General features: G+C 37.7%; 1 protein-coding gene and 1 long non-coding RNA gene across 9 annotated transcripts in view; one reads left to right on the forward strand and one right to left on the reverse strand.

Annotated features, from left to right (window-relative positions):
- LOC309859438 overlaps window positions 1-5,001 on the reverse strand; it is a 208,947-nt gene extending 203,946 nt beyond the window's left edge. For 5 of the 6 annotated variants that reach the window (XR_014308688.1, XR_014308689.1, XR_014308690.1 and 2 more), the window contains exon 1: window positions 4,903-5,001. This is a non-coding gene — a long non-coding RNA (uncharacterized lncRNA). Of the gene's footprint in view, window positions 1-4,882 lie in introns of all 6 variants that reach the window. The other variant, XR_014308692.1, reaches the window with a different exon arrangement.
- Window positions 5,002-5,081: 80 nt separating this feature from the next.
- The window catches only part of PCMTD1 (protein-L-isoaspartate (D-aspartate) O-methyltransferase domain containing 1), a 65,899-nt gene continuing 46,111 nt past the window's right edge, over window positions 5,082-24,869 (forward strand). Inside the window, exon 1 of one of the 3 annotated variants that reach the window (XM_082720109.1) lies at window positions 5,082-5,374. The gene's annotated coding sequence lies outside the window, so the exon portion shown is untranslated. The remainder of the gene's footprint in view (window positions 5,375-24,869) is intronic. The other 2 variants (XM_082720111.1, XM_082720112.1) reach the window with 2 other exon arrangements.

Here is a 24,869-nt window from a genome sequence, read left to right on the forward strand (position 1 = left end):
TTTGTGTAGAACCATAAAAGATCCCAAATAGTCAAGGCAAATTTGGTAAAGAACAAAACTGGAGGCATCACACTCTCAGACTTCAAACTATATTATAAAGCTAGAGTAATTAAAATAGTACAGTATTAGCACAAAAACTGATAGATCAATAGAACAGAATAGAAAGTCCAGAAATAATCTTACCCATACATGGTAAACTAATTTATGTCAAAAAAGAGAAAGAAAGAAAAAAAAAGAGAGAAAGAATACACAATGGGAAAAGGATAGTATCTTCAATAAATGGCGTTGGCAAAATTGGACAGCCACACATGAAGATGAAACTGGATTACCATCTCCCATCATACACAAAAATGAACTGAAATGAATTAAAAACTTGAACCTAAGACCTGAAACCATAAAACCTCTAGAAAAAAAAATAAGTGGTAACCTTGTCTTAGCAGTGATAGTTGGAACTGAGATCCAAAGCACACACAACAAAAGATAAAATAAACTAGTGAGACTATATCAAATTAGAAGGCTTCTGCAAAACAAAGGAAACCATCAGCAAAATGAAAAGGCAACATACTGAATGAAAGATAATATCTGCAAATTATGTATCTGACAAGTGGCTAATATCCAAAATATATTTTAAAAATTAATACTGAAAAAACCCTAAACAATCCAATTTAAAAATCGACAGAATATTTGAATAGACATTTTTCCAAAGACATAAAAATAGCCAAAAGAGACATGAAAATATGTTCTACATCACTAATTGTCAGGGAAATGCAAATCAAAATCACAATGAAATATCACCTCCCACCTGTTAGGTTGGCTATTATAAAAAAAAACTAGAAACAGTAAGTATTGGTGAGGTCGTGAAGAAAAGGGAAAGGGAACACTCTGCAGTGTTGATGGGAATGTAATTCGTGAAGCCACTATGGAAAACAGTATGGAGGTTCCTAAAAAAATTAAAAATAGAAGTACATAAGATGCAGCAGTTCCGCTTCTGGGTATTTATTCAAAAAAAGCAAGAATACTAACTTGAAACGATAAATGCACCCCCATGTTCACTGCAGCCATACTTACAATAGCCAAGATATGGAAACTACCTAAGTGTCCACTGATGGGCAGATGGAAAAATTAACAATGGTATATTATAAAATGGAATATTATTCAGCCATAGAAAAGGAAATCTTGCCATCTGTGACAACATGGATGGACCTTACAGTTTTACGCTATGTGAAATAAGTAAGACAGAGAAAGACAAATACCCTGTGAGTTCTTATACATGGAATCTAAAAAAATATGAATTATAAATTAAAACAAGCTCAGAAATGTAGAGAATATATCGGTGATGGTGGAGGGCGAGAGAAACGGATGACTTGTTTTTTAGTTTAAATAAATTGAAAAAAAAAGAGGTACTTACGTTATTACTTCCAAATAATTATTTTATTTTGGGAAAGCAGTTTTATTTTCAGTACTTTAGTGCTTAGTGAATCTGAGATGCTAAAAGCAACTTTTCTGCTTTTTAGTATTTTGCTTTGAATATTTTTGGTGGAGGGAGGTGGTTGGACTTGACAAAACATGTGTATTTATATTTTCGTTTGGTCTCATAAGAGTTGTATACTTTGATGTTCCAGCTTTGTTCCTTCGTTCCTTCTTATTTCCTTTTTTTTTTTTTTTTAAAGATTATAAGTTTATACAAGCTTTATCACAGCTTTTAAAAACACATTTAGAAGTTTCAGGAAATACAGAATAGTTTGGAAGAACTGGAAAACATTGGGGTCTACTGATTAATTTGGCATTTTGGTTAGTTACTTCCCGAGGGGAAAGTAAAGAAAATAAACAGTTACTAAATATTAAGGCCCACTAAAGGAGCAGGAGTGCCTAATTCTGGGCAACCTTCTAGTGTGGAAAGGATCTCTTGGGTTGTCTTTTCAGTCACATTCACAATCACAAATATCATCTTTACATGTGAACAAGAACAGCAACAAAATATCCTATTGGGCTTGAAGGTCCTGAGAAAAGCTCATAAAGGAAAAACTGCTGGGTTGGGTCCTTGAGCAAAAGTAAATTTGCCTTAGGAGGGGACAATACAGATATTGGAAATACCAAGAATGGAGTATTTTCACCTTTTGGTGACTGCAATGTTGCTCACTATGTGAAGTAATCATAAGTGGAATTCCACAAAAGTGGAATACAGTATCAGGGAGAGATCTTGTAATTAAAGTAAAAAGTGTAAGTGGCAATAGACAAAAGTTGGAAGTTAGAAGATTCCCTTTCATCTGTCAGCTCGAAGACTTTTGTATTTCCTCAATTTGTAAACTACATAGATATTACTTTTCTGGAACGTAGGGTCTTAAGCTTCCTCCCCCATTTTCAAATTCTAGTTCTACTTTAGAAAACATTATCCTCTTCCCACAAACTACATTTACCTTTCTTCAAATCAGGAAGGAAATGTTACTATGTTTTGTTTCTTAAACAGAAAAAAAGAAGCACTGTGAAACTAAATCTCTTTAGAGAGCAAGTATTTGTTTTTGTTTTTTTGGGGGGGCAGGAGGTGAGGGACTTGTAACTGTACTGAAAATAGTACAAGGAAATAAAATTGTAGAACAAAACAATTCCATATTTAGTAGGATTTAGTTCTGGGTTTTCCCCAGACACTGCAGGTCAAATGAAAGGTATAAGGAAATTTTTTCAGGCCTCAGAGGCTAGACTTGGCACTCTAAACCAAAACCAAGGCCTATTATGCAACACAGGTGTTTGCAAATAACTCGATGATTCGTTCATATGGGCAACACAGGGAGACCTCAAATTCTGAGGCTTAAGAAACATGCAGCAACTCTGCCATGCCTGTGAGAAAGAAATGTGAAGTGCTATGATGTTGATAGTAGTTTGTATGTTGATAGTAGTTTGTATGCTGAGTTTGATTTAATTTAATAAGCATCCGTTGAATGTCTTAGGAATTCAAGTCAAAGCATTTCTAATAATACAAGGCTCCTGCCTACCCAGTACTCTGTATTCACAAGGATCTGCTTTGTATTTTTTTGCTTTACATTAAAATTGAAAACAACGTGGTATGGAGAATTAAGTTACTATTTTCTGTTGCAAGGACCAGACTTGCTGCAACAGTAGACTAAGACCTCCAAAATGATTATTTTTGGATTATCTAAATTAATTCCAGGCTAAATAAATCTCTAAGTAATTCTACATGATGAAATAACTTAAAATTTAAATTACCTGTTAAACAAATACAGAGTACCAACACTAAGGCAGATTTTGTACTAGGCTTTCCAGCAATAGTGAACATGGTGGGCATGTGCCCAGCCTTTGTGGATTATATATTAGTAGTAACACACACACTCACCAGAAGTAAATTATATATGAAAAGCGCTAAATACAGGAATAATCAGAAATAGTTTTAATGGTGGAGATGGGGTGACATCAGGAGATGTGTGTACCACAGGAAGTTATAATGATGGCTTACTGCTCTTCAACTACTTGCCCACAAGAATAGCGCTTACTCCTGTTTATTAACAAAGTACTTACTAGTAGTCTTATAAAAAATAACCTGTGATCAACTTAAATGTAGTAGAGGAAGAAGAGAAAAAAGGTCTGGAACTCTGAAAAATTCCTGTAACAGAATGGAGAAAAATAAATATGTGAAGGAGAAAAAATGGGGGAAAGGCCATAGCAGTTATTTAAAGATTTTAACTGTTTTCCTAACTTAATCAGTCCTACTTAATTTGCTTGTGGTAAGGTATTTTCATGAGCTAAAATTCCTGCTTGGAGTAGCAGAAAGCTAATCCTGTTAAAACTGTTATATGGTCCCACCACAGTTAGAGGAGAGCCCTGGAACCAGGCCAAGGGCCAAAAATCTGTGACCAAAGGGCTCTCTCTAATCCAGAAGGCAAGTAAATAGAGATTTTGCAGTTAGAAGCAGAATGTCCACTGTATTTGAATTCATATTAAATAAAACAAAGGTCATTAAAACAACACAAGGTTGTTGGATTGCTGGCAGACCAGTTTAGCAGTAACTTTTCTCGTTTGAAAAATTCTCACTTCCCAATGTCACCTTTGACCTTGACTGCATGGTCTTCTTTTATGAATATATTATTTAATCACTTTTGCACACAATCAACTACGGTGGGAAATAGCAACCTGGGCATCAAGAACGTTTTAATTCTACTTTACCGTTGGTTACCTTTAAAGGTAGCTAGCCTACAACCACTAATACGTCTGAAAATCAAAACCGAATAGAATTCGAACAATGCAAACCTACTAGTGGGTTGGAATGGCACATACACTCAAAGATGTGAGCCAAGAAAGCAGAACGCCGGCACAAAAATTACCGTACTTGGAAGACATACTGCATTTTAGGCATACTAAACCCCACTGAGAAATCGAACTAGCTTGTTTACTGCCTAGGTTCATGGGGCAACATTTTCTCAGCTCTGCAGACCTTGCTCTCCTCTCCCTTTCTCAATTTGCGAGTCCTTCCCCTGAAAACCCTGACTTTCCAGTCACGGGCCGCGCGACGTTTGGGCCAGCCACGAGAAACTCGCTTGGCATACATTTTCGCCGCTTCTAGGTACTCAGTTTGTTGAGTATTGCACGCGTGTTAGTTACGGGAACAGGATCAACTCCCAGGCCAGGCCGAGAACACCGGCCAACGCGAGGGCCAGACGGCGAAAGCGCTAACACCGGGACGTGGGAAGCTTCTAGATGCTAAACGGACACTTTCCCGTGGCACAATCTTGTGAAAAGTCGTTGGCTCTTCAGATAAATCGGTGAGCACTTTCCACGAGTCTCTGTATAGTTACCCCGCGGGGAAGCACCCTCCAAGATGCTCCGACACCTAGATGCCCTGTGCCGAATCACCGCGAAATAGAACAGCCACCTCACAGCGAGTTCTCCAACCTCAAGTGCACTCCGCCACGGGTGGCGGCCTCTCAGCGGCTCTTCGGTCCCCCAGCGTAAGGACGCGGGGTAGGGGGCGGGGAGGTTGAGGCCCTGTTCTCGCGCGATCTCTCCCAAAAGTTGTCGGTCCCCAGGTCTCCTCAGAACCTCGCGTTGTTTGGGCGTGGGGGCGGAGCAATCCCTGCGGGGGCGGAGCCGGATGGGGGCGTTCCCCTAGCCTTGTTGACTTCGGCGTCCTCCCAGAACAGTCCTTGCGCCCGGTGTTCTCTGCGCATGCCCAGGTTCCCGACAACTCCCGAGGCCGCGACTGTCGGGCTTCCCCAGCCGCGGATCCGGGCCCCGCCCCTCCTCCGGGCTGCAGCGGCGGCGTTGTTGTGGCGGTGGGGGAGGCGGGCTGCTGTGGAGCCCGCCGAGTCCTAGTGCCTGACCCTGTGCGTCGCAGCGGCAGGCCAGACGGACAGCCTCGCCGCAGGTAACGCTGGTGCCTGTGGACTCGGGGTCCTGCGGGTCGGCGTATCCCGCGTGCTAGGGCAGGCGAGGGGGGTGGTCGGGGAGTTCGGGTGCTGGGGAGTCGGGAGAAGCTGAGGGTTTCCAGGGGGGCCGGGAGGTTGGGGGCTGGGCTCGGCAGGGTCGTAGAGGCTGGGAGTCCAGGGTGGTTGAGGGAGTCTGCAGGGGTCGAAGGGTTTGGGAGGTCGGGGCTGACGGTCCTAGGTCTCTGACCTGGGATCGGGAACCGGGACTCCTAGACACTGCGGTCCGAAGACACCCACAGGCCCCTTCGGGCCTTTTCAGTTCCACCCCGTGACTTTCTGTTGTTGTTTTGATTTTGAAGGAAGAGAATCCAGCCTACGTAGGCTTGGGGAAGCCTTGGGGGTTGAGGCTGCGAAAGGATTTACGAGGCTAGAGCAGGCGCTAACATTTTCTTACTTTGTTTTTTTGTTTGAGCGTTTACTACTGTTTAAGTGTGGTACCCGTCCTTAGGGTATTTCAAACATTGGCGTAGAGAGGACCCAAGAGTTGAACCAGGGGGAGTAATTTTGCAAATCCAAGATTTTTCATTTTTAACTTCCATGACTGTGTTTTTGTATGTCTTCTTTTTTTAAAACTGAGAAATCGTAACTATGTTTTTAAAATTACCCAAAAGAATTTGGGTACGGAGGAAAAAGTATAGTCCTACCAATGGTTATTCTTTTCCCGGTTATTTTTTTAATTACAAAAGTACTACGTGCTCTTTAAGAAAAAAATTAAGCAGCTAAACAATGAAGACGTCTGCTCCCCACGCCCCCCCCCCCCATTTTTCCTCTTTTAATTACCCAAGGTAACCAGTCTTCAAGTGTGGTATTTATTAGCCATTCAGGATTTTTCTGTTTGTGTAAGTATGTTTTAAAAACAAAATTGGGATCATATATAGTATATACTTCTTTTGGCCAAGGGATACTCAGAGATACTCTTCGATTTTATTACATACCTCATTCTTTTTAAAAGCTACCACATAAGGTGTGTGTGTGTTACTGCCGAACATTGTTTCCAGTTTTTCTGTAATCTTTTATTATATAAGCTTTTAAAAAGGGCTACAGCTTACTATTTTGAAACATAATGTGGCAAAACTTATAGGTTGTCTGAGGCCAGATGGAGATACTTATGTATTAGGCAAGTTAAGAATTACGTTTACACGGAGTTTATGGTAGGTTACAAGGTTTGGATGATTTCATAAAGCAGGTTACTAAAATAGTAATTTTTTGTTTTGGGTAAGTGCATTTTTCAAGGTAATTTTGAATTCTGTGTGGTCAGTTGAAAACAAATTCAGTTTCTTAAACAACTTACTCATGTTTGAAGATAGAAAACCAGCGGCCTAGAAGTTTGTATTTTAGACAGGTTAAAAAAAAAAACAAAACCTCAAAAGAGCCAGGAACTAAATATTTTGATAGTAGACCATAGGGAGTAAGCTGTAAGCTTATTATATTATACTTCTTACTATTAAATAAGACAGAAAGCTAGGAAATCCCTATTACATTTTGTATTTTTGTGTGCAGAAGAGCTGGAGGTTTTGTTGATCTAATCAGTGGCATATATTTATTAAAAATGTACTGTGTGCGTCTTCTTGCCAACTTCCAGGGAAAACATAGAACTGAGTAAGATAATCACAAAGAAGTCTGGTTCTAAGCATAAATATGTAGCCTGAAATCTTCGGTCCTGTTGTGTAATTATTTGGGAAGCTGTGTTTAAAAGGAACCACAGTGTCTGTGGCATTTAAGTTATAGTTGCTGGTAATAATATTTTTCCTATTTATCTCTGACAACATAGGTGACATTCTCCCCAATATAAGTATTAATAAACAGAGGCTCTGAGAGATTAATTCAGTTGCTCAAGATCTCATCAGCTTTTTAGTGGTAGTGACTGCATTTGAGTCAGGCTTAAGCCAAGAACCTGTGTTTTCTGCTGTGCCAGGCTGCCTTTTGTTAATGAAAACTACCTTATAAAATTGTGATCTTAGAGTTTTTCCCTCTTTTTTGCCTTGGAGATATTCCTTGCAAAATAGAGACCTGAATATAATCATGTATTGAAAAATAGCCTAAAGGATAAATAGTATGAAACTATGGTATTGTTTTAGATGAGGTTTCTGTGCTGTGTTATTAAAATATTCCTTGAGCTGGTGCCATTGACCAAGAAGAAGGGGCTTTGTATTAGTCACTCTGTTTGATGCCAGGGTAAATTTGGATATTATAGTAAATTGTAGCTCTTACAGGTATTTTTATTCCTTACAAACTGGGGTGGGTAATCTCATTTCCTGTAGCATTTTTATGAACCCAGTTGCACTTTAGTATAAACTAATGTAATAAGATTAAAGTGTGCTTATTTCATTTTAGTATTTTGTAGTCTCTTAAAAATACATTATGACAATTTAATGAAGTATAGCTCCTAACATTTTGGTGTATTAATCTGTTCTTTGTTCTCAGCATATATGACAGCTATGTATTTTATTTTTATAATTATTATTTTTTAAAGATTTTATTTGAGAGAGTGAGTGAGAGAGAGAGAGAGCATGAGAGGGGAGAGGGTCAGAGGGAGAGAAGCAGACTCCCTGCTGATCCGGGGCCTGATTTGGGACTTGATCCCAGGACTCCAGGATCATGACCTGAGCCAAAGACAGTCAGTAGCTTAACCAACTGAGCCACCCAGGTGCCCGTCTAGTTGGGTTTTAAAACCTAGATGTTTAAAACAACTACTATGGAATTGCATAGAGGACTGTTGCTTTCTGATGGTTCTGTTTCTAGGTAGAAACTAGTTAAGATGAAAGGGAAGCCAAAATAGGAGAAAACCTGAGAATTGGCTGTCTTAGGAAGGAGGTGGGGAGTTTCCTCAAATGATGGTAATCAATAGAGTCAAATGTGTGGATGGATGTCAAGGAAGATGAGGACTTAGAAGTTAATACTTTGAGCTTTGAGATACTGGAAAAATACCTGATTATAATTATACTGTGTTAGCTGTGTCCTGCTCGGGGTTGAGTCAGAATAATTCACACTTTTCAGTAACTTGCAGGCTCTTAAAATCCTATAATAAGCACATAATCATAAATCTGCTTATAATCTAAATTATTATGAGCATCTAAAGAGTTATAGAATATGAAGTGCTGTCAAGGCCTTGTCTTCCCGTAGTTTGTACAGGCCAGCACCTCAGACTTACTCCTTGTGGCTTTGTTCATTTTCTCCTCGCACTTATACAAGTATTACTTTAGATTGAGTCCTCACTTCTTTTTAGAATTGTATTTTCTCCTTTATAGTCCTGTGCACACCCATGGTTTCCACCGTTCATTCGCTTCCTTGCCAAAGCTCCAGTTCTGCATCACCAGCCTCATTGTCTTTTCTAAGCTTCAGACTTGCCTTTTGTTGTTCTCCATGATAAACTCTTCAAGTAACTGGCATTTTGTAATCTTGAATCTGTAGATTCAGAATTAAACATTCTCCTTTGCAATTTAATTCCTCCCTCATTTTCCTGTTTATATTAATGATCTTAACATTTTCTTAATCATCTATACTTAAAATCAAAGGTTGCCTTTGATTCATCACTCTCACCCTTTCTCAGAAATTCTTTGTCATTTTATTGCATTATGGTTCAGGAATCACGTTCTCCTGCTGCTTTTTCATTTTCCCAGCAAGAGAATACTTATAATACCCTTGCCTCAACTACTGTTAATAAGACATCCCTAATCTCTGGGTTGTGCCATTTATCATGCATGCTGCTATCAAATTATTTGTCCTGAAGACAGCCCTGATCATATTTTCTCTGCCTGACAGAAGCAAACAAAACAAAAAACACTTACTGAATGTTTCTTATGTCAGCCTTTGTGTTGAATGCTTTATTCTGATTTGGTCCTCAAAATAGTTCTATGTTGTAGACACTACTTTCTCACTCTACAGATGAAGAAACTGAGACTTCATGGGCTTGCAGGGTAGCTAGTAGGTAGAAGAGCTGGAATTTGAATCCTAAGCCTTCCAAATCTGTGTTCTTGACCACCATGGTTCTGTGGAACGTCTCCTGATCAACTCTAGAATGAAATCCTTGTTCCTCAGTTTGCTTTTTGAAACTCCATTATTCGGCCTCCGTGCTCTTTCTCAAATTTAATTTTTGTTTAATCAGACTTACGTTTACATTCCTTCTGGAGCAAAAGTATTTGTATTTTGTAGTCTGGAACAGAAGGAATGTAAACTTTTGGTTTCTTATGTATCTCCACTTGGAATTTTTTCCCTTTCCTATTTCTGCCTTCTGAAGTCTTTCAACTAAAAGGCTAGCTCATACACAGACTTTCCCTAGAGCCCCTTTTCTGCTTTCATAGGTAGTAAGGTCTTCTCTTATTTGTGCAGTTTCTTTACCTCTTGATGATGACTTTCTATTCTGAATTAGTTTTTGAGTGCCCTAACAGTAATTGAATTATAAAATGCCTGAAAGCAGAAACCATTTCTTATTGTTGTATCTCCCAATGGATGCTCAGGAAATATATGTGAATGAATATGAAAATGATCATGGAATTTAAGTAGTATTTGATTTTAGTTGCTAGATGACATATATAGTAGTTAACTGAAGTTTTTAATTGTGTATGCAACAAAACCAGATTGTCTTGTTTTAGGCTATCAAATGAGTTCTTTATTTTCAGAAAGTTCACTAGGTAATTATGATAAATTGTTTATTTTAAAAGATGGTGTTTTATTTTTCTGTATTCACATGTCTGTGTTACTCATTCTTAAAACTAATGGTTTGATATTTGAATTCTTTCCCATGTTGTTGAATTCCGCAGTGTTAACCATAATTCTTTGGCCTCTGTTTTTAAAATGCTTATATGAATATGAAAGGTAGAATAAAACTTTCCCTATATTGCAGTGTCATTTTCTGCCTTTGGGTAACATCAAGAATCTCCAACTATATGATAGCTGAAATGCCCTCGCACAAATAACACATAAATCCTTGCTTTTTCTAAATAGTTCATGTGAAATTTCAGACATACTTGAATCCATCAAGGTTAATGGTTACCATGTAAAGTTTACAATTTTATATTTCTCTTATATCCTTGCATCCTATATTGTGTTACAGTTTAGCAACTTAATAAGTAATTATTGCTTTATTAAATAAAAATAACTTTTGCTGTTAGAAATTAATAAGGTAGGATATCTTGGTGATGGTGTTGGGGCAGACATTTGGGGTTTCCTTTGGAGTACTGAAATGCTTGATTATAAAGGAATGAGGTTGATTCTTAAGGTTGTCAGTTTTATCCGCTCTCAACTTTGAGGAATTAATAGCAGATACTTTGAATATAAGGGAAGGTACTTTGAAGATAAGAGTTTGAAGCAAGTTTAAAATAATTGATTTTAAAATTAGGTAATATGATTACATGGTCCAAATTTTAAACATACAAAAGGTTTTATAAACTGGACATGTCTCCTCCCTCAGTGTCCTACTTTCCCCACTAGGAGGTAGCCATTCATCTTTGGAATGATGTAAAAGAAACATTAATTTATTGTATGCAAGTACATATGAATAAATATGCTCTTTCTGCTTCTGTAAAGATGAGGTGCACTGCACAGTTTTTCACTTGATTTATCACTAATATTCCTTGTTTGTAGATGAAACATTTCATTCTTAAAAAAAATTTTTTTTGTCCTCAAAGTATTTGCTACATAGTTTACATATATAGATTATATATATACTAATTTAAGCGTATTTTCTGTTGGTGGGCATTTAGATGGCTTTCAGATTTTTACCGTTGGAGACATCCATTGAAGCAACACTTTGAAGGAAGAGAAATAAAAACTAGCAGTTCTTTCCTTGTGGGGAAGATAAAGCTTGAAAGCTGAAATGGATGTTTCATGGTGGGGAATAAAATGGATATCTTTTCTGGCCTGGATGATTAATAGCTAAGCGAATGGAGAAAAGGCAGAAATGGAGAATCATTAAAAAATGCTTGCTGGAATTCAGAGTTGACGGTTGAATTGGAATACCAGGGATGGCAGTGCTGGTGGGTAGCTCCTGTGACCAGTTGTCTGCTCTGGACAAAGGTCAGCCCTGGATGTGTTTAGTAGAAGTTCGATGCTGAGAAGTAATCCTTGATATCTGGAAACTGGTCTCTGAGACTGTGGCCTCTAATAATATATTTAATAAAGCTGTTCAGGGGATGAACTAAATTCCTTCTATCATCTAGAAGGAAATATCATGGCCTACAATGCAATATACTTGATGTGGTCATTAATTTTTTATTGTATTATTATTGTATGTCAAAGATAAGATTTGAATTACTAAAATGCATGAAGTTAAAAGAAAGTTTCCTTCCTCAGCAAGTCTCCCCCTCCACATCTGTCCATCATAGGTTGCTTGGGTAATGTTTTTTTAATAGTGTAGTGTGAGTTCTTTCAGATTTTTATGTATAAACAGAAATAACACATTCATTCAAGAATGTCATTTGGAATCCTATTGGAGTGGTGGGAATGTTGGAAGTCAGAACTGAATGGAATAACAAGCGAATAAGGTGATGGTGGAATACAGTGTAAATAGTGAATGCCCTTTGATTCTCTCAGACCAGGGGTGCTATAAATACAGAGTATTGTGTGAAGTGTAGCAGCTACTGAGGTTCCGTAGCTGCTCTATCAGGTTACTCCTGACAAGTCATTTAAGGTTGTGCAACCTGTGGCTTTTTTTTTTTTTCTTCCTTAAGTAGTACTATATGGCTTACTAAATAGTCAAGTGTTTTCTTTGTCATTTTTCAGTCATTCTCTCCTAATTATGTAATTTGAGTATTTTTCTAATTAGCATTTAAAAATTAGTGTTTAGATGTTTGCTAGATATCTCATTTCCATTTACTTCCATTTACTTTCCATATACTTTATTTTTTTTTAAAGATTTTATATATTTATTTGCAAGAGATCACAAGTAGCAGAGAGGCCGGCAGAGGAGTGGGGGGAGGCAGGCTCCCCACTGAGCAGAGAGCCCGGATGGATGCGGGGCTCCATCCCAGGACCCTGGGATCATGACCTGAGCCAACGGCAGAGGCTTTAATCTGCTGAGCCACCCAGGCACCCCAATACTGTATATACTTTAGATGGTACTTTACATAGTTTAGATTTTTTTTGAACAGTGGTTCTTTGCACCTGTGATTCTGTACACTTAACATGCATGTTATAGTCACTGTAGACATACTATATAAAAAGGTTATTTGTTTTTGCTTTTCTTCCTTTAAACAATAACAGTAGCAATTCACTATAGAAAAACTAGAAAATATGGTTTAAAAAGCACAGGATTATCAGGAATGTTACCACCCAGGGATGGTATATCTTGTAGTTAATTCTGAGAGGCTTTGTGTCTTGCTTCCCTCTATATCCATTAGTACCCTCTGTTGTGTAGAGCATTATTAAAATCAAGTACTGTTCCTAAATGTCTTAATATGGCTAGTTTGTCTTTCCATTCATTTTTAGTGACAGACTGAAAAATTTACCTGTAGGGCGGTCTATTTTTAAAAGGATGCTGCTGCTCCATCTTGAGGCCAATCTAGAATTCTACTGCATTAAAGTTTGACAATTTTGAATCTGCTACAAATCTTGGTGGGTACCAACAGCTAAGGAAAGGTGTGGACTATCATGTACAGTGTCTTGCTTATGTTGAACTGAATTTTTGTAAGCACACAGAATGAATCCACGTAATTACTTTCCACATTTCTAAAAGTAAGATCAAGACTTAAGCAGTACTGACCCCTAAGTGGTTTTTAAGCTTCAGGTTTAATTTAGGCACAATTTTCCCAGTGGTATAAAGTATTAGAAATACTGCATGTTTTTTGTAATACTGTATTCAAGGGTTATTAAGACTGGATATATATTTTCTAAGAGAAATGATTATACATGGCTTAATAATAACCAGACAAAAAAGTTGATGGTGGTGTTACAGTGTTTCCAGTTGGTATTTCGAATTTAATTTCAGGATATTTGTAAGGTTCTCTTACAGTTAGTCTATTGTGTAGTTATTATTGATTCAGTTAGAGGACTTCGTCCTCTCTTAAGAATGTGACCACACATTATATATAAGAGAAAATGAATTCCAAGTTCTTTCAAGGGATGAGAGCATATCTCTCTGCACTGATTATCCTTGTGATCTCTCATTTCCTTTCCTGTATCTGGGGGGGGGGGGTGCTGTGGAAATAGGACAGGTGAGGATGGACTTGGGTTGCACATTACATGTTTAAGTTGGTTTTGTTTGATTCCCTGCTCTGCTGGAGATTGAGGACAAATACAATTTGGGTAGGGTAGTAAAAAGTAATGCCTCTTCCCCTGCAAAGATGCTCATGTTTTAATCCCTGGAATCTGTGACTATGTTACCTAATCAGGCAAAGGGGAATTATTAAGGTTGCTGATCCCCTGACTTTAAATTAGGAAGACTATTACGGATTTTCCTGATAGGCCTGGTGTAATCACAGGGTTCCTTAAAAGTGGAAGACTGGGGAGGACTCAGTCTGACTCTGGCTTTTTAAGATGGAGGAAAGGATCATGAGTCAGAGAAGTAGATGGACACTAAACAGTTGAAAATGCAAGAGAACAAACCCTCTAAAAGCCTCCAGGAAGGATTTCAGCCCTTCTGTTACCTTCATCTCAGCCCAGTGAGACCTGTGTCAGACCTTTGACCTCTAGAACTGTAAAACAGTAAATTTGTGTTGATTTAAGCTGTTAATGTTTGTGGTGATTTGTTATGGCAATGATAGAAAACTAATATAGTTAAGTATTTTGAGACAATTTGATCCCTTAGGGAAGTGATTGCTAAGCAATCCCCTTCCCCCCACAAAATAACTAAGATGACATATATAAAACTGATAAAACTAGTGCTACTTGGTTTAAATGATGATGGACTTGAACCCCTGTCAGGTAGGATTTCTTCTCATTTTTGCAGTTTCCTGGAATTTTTGGAGCTGCTGCTTATCCTTAATGATAAAAATGTTATATTGGGCATGTGAATCAGAATGGTATACAAGATAGTATTGAAGTTGGGAGAACCACAGGTATGAAAACTAAATTGCAGTTAGTTACAGTACTCTAGCTAATACTGATAAGGATAGTGACAGAAAAGGATTTTCAATAAAGAGGAATATGAGTAGTTGAATACAGTAGCTAGTGTGAGAGGTGGGCTATATAGAAGGTTTTGGGTTTGGACATAATTTGAAGTGATGGCAGGAACCCTTCCCCTGTGAAATTAATCTAGAAACTTAATAAATGCACTGGGAAATTCTGCGAAAGAGGAGGAGGATTTTGAATCATCAGAGGAGGGGAAGAACTACATACCTGTCCTAAAGTCCTTAAGGCTATTATGTTGGAGAAAGGCAGTGACAAAATTAACAGCCATGACATTGCTTTTCTGCCAGAAAGCTGGGATCCTTGTCAGTTTGCTATGTGAGTCTTTCCAGTTGGGAATCAAGAGTCTTATACTTGAAGTTGTACGTATGTTTTGTTTTTAGTAGGAAAGTGCATTCGCTGTGCATTCCCTGTGCGTTCCCTATAAATGCACATAAATGAATTTTTACCTTAGGCTCACCAGCTGTAAAACATGTTTGGAGAAATTACAGTAAGCTAATGAGATAAGAGAAGTCACTACAGGTTACTATTTTGTAAAGTATTTTTGTTCCTTCAAAACAGGTATGCCTTCCAACCCATCATACCTTAAAATAAAACAAATACCATAAAGAAACATAAGGCTTTTAGGCCACCTGGGTGGCTTGGGTCATGATCCCAGGGTTCTGGGATTGGGTCCTGCATTGGGCTCCCTGCTCAGCAGAGAGCCTGCTTCTCCCTCTCCAGCTTCCCCTTGCTTGTGCACGTGCTTGCACTCTCTCTGTCAAATAAAAATCTTAACAAAAGCAAACAAACAAACAAAAAACCCCAAAAAACCCAAAGCAACATAAGGTTGTTTTTCTGGCAATTACCTCTTTTCTTTGGGGCCCATTGCATTGGATTTGTAGTACAGTAGCAAGCTAAGTGTGGCTTGCTTAGTGTCATTTACTGTGGAGTTCTTCCAGAATTATTTTCTGCTGAATGAGTGATACAATAAATTTGTTGAATTTTTTAGTGCCAGCTTATATCTTTAGTTTTCCTTCTCTGTTTCTCCAACTCTGGGACTGCTTTTTTTCCCTAGAAATAAATATATATATTTAGATTTTATTTATTTATTTGTCAGAGAGAGCAGAAGGAGGGAGAGCTGCAGGCAGAGCAGGCAGAGGGAGAAACAGGCTTCCTGCTGAGCAAGGAGCCAGATGTGGGACTTGATCTCAGGATGCTGGGATCATGACCTCAGCCGAAGGCAAATGCTTAACCCACTGAGCCACCCAGGTGTCCTTCAAGAAATATTTTGTGGGCACTTGGGTGGCTTAGTGGGTTAAGCCTCTGCCTTCGGCTCAGGTCATGATCTCAGGGTCCTGGGATCTAGTGCCACATCGGGCTCTCTGCTTGGCAGGGAGCCTGCTTCCTCCTTTCTCTCTCTCTCTCTCTGCCTGCCTCTCTGCCCATTTGTGATCTCTCTCTGTCAAATAAAATCTTAAAAAAAAAAAAAAGAAATATTTTGTGATGCTCTTTTCTTTCATTTTGAAATGCCACTAAGAAGAAAAAGTAACCTTTATAATTGCTTATATCCCTGGCATTTGTTTCAAGAATTTGGGTTTTCTCTTAACCTGCTCTTTTGTAGTCTGCTCCTATTTTGAGTTTGCCTACCATGCATACATGAAATTTAATGAGTTTTTCAGTGGTTTTATTTTGTCCTTTTTCAGGTGTGCTAATAATCACCGAAGTCTATAGAGGGGAAACGGGCACCAGAAAGATCATGTACTTCTCTCTTTTTTTTTTTAAAGAATTTTTATTTATTTGACAGAGGGAGATCACAAGCAGGCAGAGAGACAGGCAAAGGGGGGAAGCAAGATCTTCTCTGAGCAGAGAGCCCGATGCGGGGCTCTATCCCAGGACCCCGAAACCATGACCTGAGCCGAAGGCAGAGGCTCAACCCACTGAGCCATCCAGGTGCCCCGATCATGTGCTTCTCTTAACAAGCTCATGATTAAGCTGACTCCCAGTAGATGAGGCCACTAAGTCATCCTCCTGTCTGAAAGTTTGATAGTGATGGATTCCTAGTAGGGAATTTAAGATGGCAGAATGGGCAGCTGCTGCCGTCGGTATTCCAAAGTCACTTGGTTATCTAATGTTCCTCTCTGATCAGGATGGACAGCTCTCAGCACAGAAAAGCTGGTGACAACATTTTGCCGTGAAACTAAGATAAAACACACTCAAATACTTAGCAGTTAAAAAAAAATCTGTTTTCAAGACATAGCAGTTTAAATCAAATCCAAGGGATTGTGGATGTTTTGGCTGGCAGCATGTCAGGATTTGTTGTTTTCACAGTTCATTTTTTTGCCTGTTTGCTTATTCTTCATTCCCTCACTGACCTGAGTGTCATCTTTATGGTTTTCAGCACTGTATCAGTCTAGCTCAAACAGGAAGGAAAAACCACACAGGGTAATATGAACAGGGAAAGTTTAATGTAAAAAAATGTTACCAATAATAGGATTGGCTAGTAAGTAAACAGAGTTCTAAAGAATATGGGAATAGGGTGCCTGGGTAGTTCAGTCTGTTAAGCATCCCAGTCTTGATTTCAGCTCAGGTCATGATCTCAGGATTGTGAGCTCGAGCTCTGAGTTGGGCTCTGCACTCAGTGTGGAATTTCTTTGAGATTCTCTGTCTCCTTCTACTTCTCTCCCCCCACTCCATGCTTTCCCTCTTTCAAAATAAAATCTTTTTGAAAAATACAGAATATGGAAAAAGATACAAGGATTAGGTTCTACCCCTAAGGACCAAGATTAAGCACCTAAGGAAGAACCCCACCCAGTGTTGAGATCTGGACCTTTTTGAGAGGATGTGTGGCTCACTGGATGGCAAGGAAGTTGCTAAGGTGCCTCCTTAATGGAATTGCCAGACATCTGCTTTCTGATACCAGGGAAAGATGTTCACAAAGAGATGTTTTACCAAAAGTTGTCTTCCGCACACCATCCAAGGGAGAGCGCTGGGGGAAGCTGATGGCTATTGTGCACTGTGGGAGTGTATTGGTGGAGAATGCTTAAGGACTGCAGGAGCCTGCCAAGCAGTGCACCAGACCTAGAAGCAAAGCTCTTTTCTCATGCAGTGTCTTTCTGGCACCATCTGCTCATGCTGTAGCTGAACGTTACCCATCAGTAGGAATTGATACAGGAAGTAGAATTGTTTTCTGTGTTTTAATTGAATAAATTTAACATATGACACGGTATAAATTTAATGTGTACAGTGTTACTTTGTTACAATCATATCTTATAATGCTTCTGTAGCAATATTTATCATATTACATAATTACAGTACAATATTGTCTGGATTTATTATATTGTACTTTAGACCTCTAGGACTTACTGCTTTTTGCAGGCTTGGACTCTGAAACACTATCAGTCTTACCACCCCACTCCTTATCCCCTGGTAACCATCATTTACTCTCTGGAAGTAGAATATTTTTAATTTCTACTTAATTTCTCTTTGACAGAATCAGGGTAATTAACTGCTGCTCTTAAAACCTGTCTCCATTGCTCTTGCTTCGTTTGCCATTCTAAACCTTTCTCCCAGCTAAAATGATGGTAGACTCCTTTTGACTTAAAGGCCACTTGATATTTTTATGTTTTGTTCCCAGTCAGCTAATCTTTACTATTTTTTGCTGGCCTCCTGTATTCTCTTAAGTATCAAAATGGAGTCCTAGTCCCTGGACCAAATATTTGAGCACTGCTTCTTTCTTTTTACTACACTGCCTCGAAAATTAGCAGCTCTGTCTTCACTTTTAGTAAGGACTCTACACTTCTTCCGTGTCTTATTTTAACAATATGAGGGTTTTGTTTTAAAAACCATAGGCGAGCACATGTTATTTTAGAAAAGTTGTCACTTTTTGAGCTTTAATTTTATGATGTATTGAAAAAAAAACTCAAGGCTCTGGAGCCTTGAATTCTGTTAGTATGACCTTGAACAAATAGTTTTGCCCCGGCATGACAGGGTGAATTGGATAATTTTAGAGGTTTTCTTCTCTACAGTTTATTATTTTTCTCGACTTTTCCACAAATATCAAAGTTGTGTATTTTATTTGGGTTTATATGCACAGAAAATTATATAGATTATGCCTTTGGTCTCATGGATTACAGACTAAAATTTAAAGTTCTAGAATGAAATATCAAATGTCAGCAATATATAAGTATCCTCCACTTTCTGAAACATAGCATTGGACCACCTGGCATTTCTGAAAGATCTGCATTAGTACCTATTTTCATTAACTGAAAGAAATCTGTAGAGGATTTTCCATTTAGGAAAAGAGCCATTACCATACTAATGTAGGTCTTTCTTAAAGCTGCATCTGAATACAGGGGAAATACTTTCTGCTTTATGCCAGTTTGGCTTAGGAAAGTTTTCATAGGAACACTCTACTTTTGGATAGCCTGGGACATCTGTAATTTGTTTCTGACTCATTTTGTTCTATTCATTTTATTGCAACCGTCACAGTACTTCACCTATAAAGAATTAAGATGCCAGAAAAGCTCTTGGAACCTATGCTAGTTAGATCTGTACCTCACAGGAATTTAGAAAATGTTGCTTTCAGGTTGACTTTCTGAACACATTTTTAAGATCTTTTGGACATTTTGCCAACCTTTGTGTAACTCTTTATACTTACAGTACTTACAAAAGTGATCCTTATAGGGGTCAGCAAATTATGGTCCATGAGCCAAACCTGGCTCACTGCCTGTTTTTGAATAGTCTGCAAACCAAGAATAGTGTTTGTATTTTTAAATGGTTGGAAAAAAACCTAAAAAGTATATGAAAATTATATATAATTGAAATTTCACAGTGTTCATGAATAAATAAATTTGGAGCATAGCCATACTTCATTTACATGTTGTTTGTGGCTGGTTTTGCTCTTACAGGCACAGAATTCAGTAATTGTTAACAGAAACTAAGGCCTGCATACTCTAATATATTTACTCTTTGGTCTTTTATGGAAAATCTTTCCTATAGCATTAGTGATACTGAAGATTAAATTTAGTGGTAGAAAAAGAATGGGCAAACTACTTGTAAGATGTGATTGTGGAATAAAATTAGAATACAGAGGTTGGGCAGTGGTGGAGATAGGTCCTTGGAGTTTAAGGCATAGTGATGGTTGTTACCTTTGGGGCTTGAATAGTTGAAGGAGATGCCCAGGATGCTTGTGAGGCCTGGGAGCAGAGAAGACTGCCGCAGAGATACCAGAGTCCCTGCTACTGATGAGAGGGGTGGGTTACTAAGTGTCTTCAGAATGGAGAATGGGGAGATTACTATTAATAGCTAGGAAAATGTAGTAAGTAAAAATGCAAAACATATTTTCCTACATACCTTTTCAAGAAGAGTTTGAGTTGTTTTTGGAAATATTGTCTATCTTTTAGACATTCATAAGCAAGGAAAAGTATGTATATGTATTTTCTATAACTTTGTATTTTGTTTTGCACACGTGTGTGTGTATGTGTGTATACACATACAGTTTTCCAGATCAAGTGATGAGTTCAGACTAATTCTAATTCTATCCAGCATCACAAGATATGTCCCCAAGGTCTTTCCTCATTTTTCCATGCTTTGGTTTCCCTCAGAAACACCATATAGCTATTGAGATTTTAATGAAAACTGGCACCTAAAGTCCAAATTATTTTATATATATAATATATTATTACTGGATACAGATTTGTAAACGCTGAACAAATGTTTCTTGAAGTGGGAACATGTTCTTTTGTGAGAGGGTGAAGTAGGTCTGTGTTAATAGAAACAGGTAGCACCTATTGAGTGCTTGGTACGTGACCAGGGACTATAGGCAGTTTACATACATTATCTCAGGTACTTCTCCTGTGAATCCTGTGAGACAGTTACTGGTATTAAAATTAACATAGCTAGAATTTATAGAATTCGGGTTCCAATCTAGAATCCACACTGTATTATGTGATCTTTGAATTATAATTTTAGTGTACTTACATTGAAATGCATTCTATTAGAGTATAACTCAGTGAATCTAATTTGATATGAAATCATTATTATTTGATATATTAGTATTCAGTCTATAAATAATCATTCTAAGATGAGCAAATGAATAAAGTAAAATAGTTTTATTCCTATTGCTATAAACCCTATTGAATTCAGATCAGAATTTTACATTGCTTAATGTTATAACTCACCATTATAACCTGTGTGGATTCAGTTTAGATATATTTAATACATTGTTATATAATTATTATCTAGATATTGATAATAATTCATAAAATTTTCTGTGAAGAACATTAATAGCTTCAAGTAAAAAAGTTATTTAGATGACTTATTATTATGTTTTCTTTAATAGTTTAAATTTGGCTTTCTTTTTCCTTACAGTCTCCCAACAAACTGTTAGAGTCAGGTTTTAGTAATATTGCTTACTCTCTGTAATTAAATACTGAAATTAATGAAAAAATTATTTTTAAAAGAAGCATTTTGCTTAGTTTTATGAAATCTAAAAGGAGTATTAGGTCTTTTTGGCCTTATGTGTCCTCATGTTTGAAGAGATTTTCTCATATCTAGATTATTATAAAATGACTTATAAATCTTGGGTTTCTTTTGAACTTGTGTGATCTTGGACAAGGCAGCTGCTGGGGCTCATTTCTTTTTTTTTTTTTTTTTTAAGATTTTATTTATTTACTTGACAGAGAGAAATCACAAGTACATTGAGAGGCAGGCAAAGAGAGAGAGAAGGAAGCGGGCTCCCCGCTGAGCAGAGAGCCCGATGCGGGATTCGATCCCAGGACCCTGAGATCATGACCTGAGCCGAAGGCAGCAGCTTAACCCACTGAGCCACCCAGGCGCCCTGGGGCTCATTTCTTTATCCGTGAAATGAAGTGAGCTCTTCTGCTATTCTTACCTCCTAAGAAAGCTATTTAATTTGAGTTTAGCTTCTGGGAGTATGATCTCTGAATCCTCCATGCTTATCATAGTTTCTGAGGCAGAAGTAGGTGATAAGTTTTTGTTAACTGAATGAGGAAATCATCAGATGGAAGTCTTTTGTGCAAAACTTGGAATCTCCAAATGTAAGGCAATCAAATTGCATTGAGTAGCTTTTTGTTGAGAGAGCATTTAGTATTTTATGTGTACTGTTAATAAACATACCTATACTGAGTTATGAGGACATAGTTTGACCATAGTCTGATGTGAAATAATTCCTTACATTATGAAAAATCTCAGTTCTGTGAATTTATTGTAGTCAATTAATACACACCATTTAGAGAATTAATTTCCATGAACAAAGACTGTCTACTGAATTGAACTGAACTGAAGCCATTTTTTGGCTTTCTATCCTCAATGTCCCTGCGTCTTATAACTTGCTGGACCTGTGGTGAAGAACTTCTTAAATGAAGCCTGGAGGGAGGTATGGGGCCATAGTTTAACAAGCTTTCACAGCATTTTGGTTGTTTAGTTTGCATGGTGTTCTCCAGATGAATTTTATTGATAACAAAGAACTGTTGATGACAGATTAATCATTTGAAATTAAGGTGTACTTCCTAGTAATTACTGTAGAGCCTATAGAATTATGGTGATGATCTTATTACAGTTTTTTTTTTAAAGATTTTACTTATTGAGAGAGTGAGAGAGAGCAAGAGAGAGCATGAGCAGTGGGAAGGGGAAGAGGGAGAAGCAGGCTCCCCGCTGAGCAGGGAGCTGGACATGGGGCTCAGTTCCAGCCAGGACCCACTCTGGGATTATGAACTGAATTAAAGGCAGACGCTTAACTGACTGAGCCACCCAGGCATCCCTGATTACAGTTTATTTTAAAGAACTTATTAAACTTTCTCTGGGTCGTGAGTAAAAATAGGAAGAGAGTTACCTGTCCCAATAAATGAGATGAAGGTATTAGTATCAAATGTGGTATGTGTATATTTGTCAAAAGGTCTTAGACCTATATTTCTAGTTGCTGTATTTTCTTATTTGTGATAATGTGAATGTTAGTGGTAATGGATGTCATCAGATCTGTGAATGAGACTGGAGTATCTTTGTATTATATGGGAAATCTAGAACAAACAATTTGTTCTTTCTCAGTTGGTGTTCTTCATTTGCACAGTGCAGGTAATACTACCTCTCCTTTGTAAATACCTTGGGGGTAGTTAATGAAATTATATGAGTTGTTATTGAACCATTGAAAAATTAAGAATGACATATAACTACATATTTTATTCTATATAGCTTTCACTGTCCATAGAAAGATTATCATGGACTTTGGAAAGATGCCATTTTTATAAGGTCAGAAAACTTGATAGTTATTTACATTCTTTATTTATGTATAGCAAATATACTTAGACATTTTTAAAGTTTTTACAGGTCTCATTGAGAAGATTTGATTTAGTGGCAGTAACTTCCAGGTGAAAAAACCAAAGCCAGGAGGGATAACAGTTTGCTCAAAATCATAAAGTATGAGGCCAGTCTTTGTATGTCATAGTATGATAATCTATAGAAAGAATGTCTTTGGTGTGAGCTCATATTTGGTTTGTGATATGCTAGTGGAAGGGAACAGATACAGACCATCCAAACTCCCAAATTATGAAATTTTGCTTTGGAATATTGTTTTATTTTTTTATTTGAATATTGTTCTTTGTGAACTCTGAATTTTTCAAATAAAAAATAAGCCCAACTTAAAAAGCCTGACCCCAGAGGAGCCAAAAATGTGTATGTTTTTCTCTCATGCTTCCTTATTGATCTCATTACTTCCTAAGAATATAGCCACTTAATGAATTAAAACCAGAAAGCTCAGTTGTCATTTCAGTGTTCTGCTTCAGACTTTTCCCGAGTTACAGGAGGTAAACAGCTCTTTTTTTTTTTTTAATTTTTAAATTTATTTATTTGACAGAGAAAGATCACAAGTAGTCAGAGAGGCAGGCAGAGAGAGAGGGTGAGGGGCTGAGCAGAGAGTCTAGTGAGGGGCTCTATCCCAGCACCTTGAGATCATGACCTTGAGCCAAAGGCAAAGGCTTAACCCACTGAGCCACCCAGGCACCCCAACAGCTCTTCTTTTTGAAAGGTTTTCTAGGCTATAGCTTCTACAGGGATTTTTTTTAAAGTGTGAAGGATGGTTACTAGAGCATTTCTTACGTTTCTTGAAAAATTGAAGATGTTAAGCAATAATCCTAAAAATCTGAGGCAGTTATTCTCTGACGATTTTGTTCCTCAAAGTTGGGACTTTGCATATTGAAGGCATTTGTAGTATATGGGTGTGACTGTGTTTAGGAATATGGATACATGCTTCATTGTGTAGTGATACAGGTTTGAAGAGGTTGTACGTTAAGATGTTTTAAGTGAAAGGAATGGAGGAGACATTGGAGATACATGAAATCCTTTAACTTTCAAAATGATAACATTTCAGCTCAAGTTGCCTCATCTTGTGCTTTAAAAATGTTTTATATTACTCTGTCCTTTTATATCCTATACCTTGAACTCCCATAGAGCTATCCCCTACTGTGTCTCCATCTTGTATGAGTTTATGCTGATCTTCACTGCCCCAGGCAAAGAGAATAGGAAAATTAAAAGAATAAGGGGGAAGGTGGAGAGAAGGAAAAGGCACAGGAAGCAAGACTAGAATAGAATGGAGAATATGACTGAAAAGTCTACATCTTGAATGTAGGCATCTTAAAACTTGATGAACGTTAAAATATAGAGGGGCGCCTGGGTGGCTCAGTGGGTTAAAGCCTCTGCTTTTGGCTCAGGTCACGATCCCAGGGTCCTGGGATCAAGGGGAGCATTGGGCTCTCTGCTCAGCAGGGAGCCTGCTTCCTCCTCTCTCTGCCTGCCTCTCTGCCTACTTGTGATCTCTGTCTGTCAAATAAACAAATAAAATCTTAAAAAAAAAAAAAATATATATATATATATATATATATATAGAACCTACTTGCTGCCAACAGAACTTACTTCTGTTACTTGAAACAATCTGTAGTAGTGAATTGAAGGGTTAGGGAGCAGATGATTTTTAATTATCTTGAGACAGTAGTGTATCTGCTGTCTGATCGGATGAAGATTCCTGAGTTCAAGGGACAATAAAAGAAAATTGTACTTTCACTTTGCTGTAGCTGTTAGATATGTTAAAATTTGAAAGGATGTCCTGAAGTAGAAAGCTAGAAGTTACTCCTACAGCATTTTATGTTAAATGCTTGCTAACACCTTTACAGGTGTGATGAAAATTTTGCATATTTTATCTTCATTTTATTTTATCTTTATTACTGAGTTACAGTTTGGATGGAAAACATTTCAAATCAAAGAAAACTACACAAGACAGGTAATTTTTGCTAATGTATGTAGCAAATTCTCCATTAGAAAAAATAAGCACAGGTAGAAGTTAGCTTGTAAGCTACCAAAGAGAGAAGTTCAGTACCTGAC

This window comes from Mustela nivalis, assembly GCF_964662115.1.
Source record: "Mustela nivalis genome assembly, chromosome: 2".
Taxonomy (NCBI): Eukaryota; Metazoa; Chordata; class Mammalia; order Carnivora; family Mustelidae; genus Mustela; species Mustela nivalis.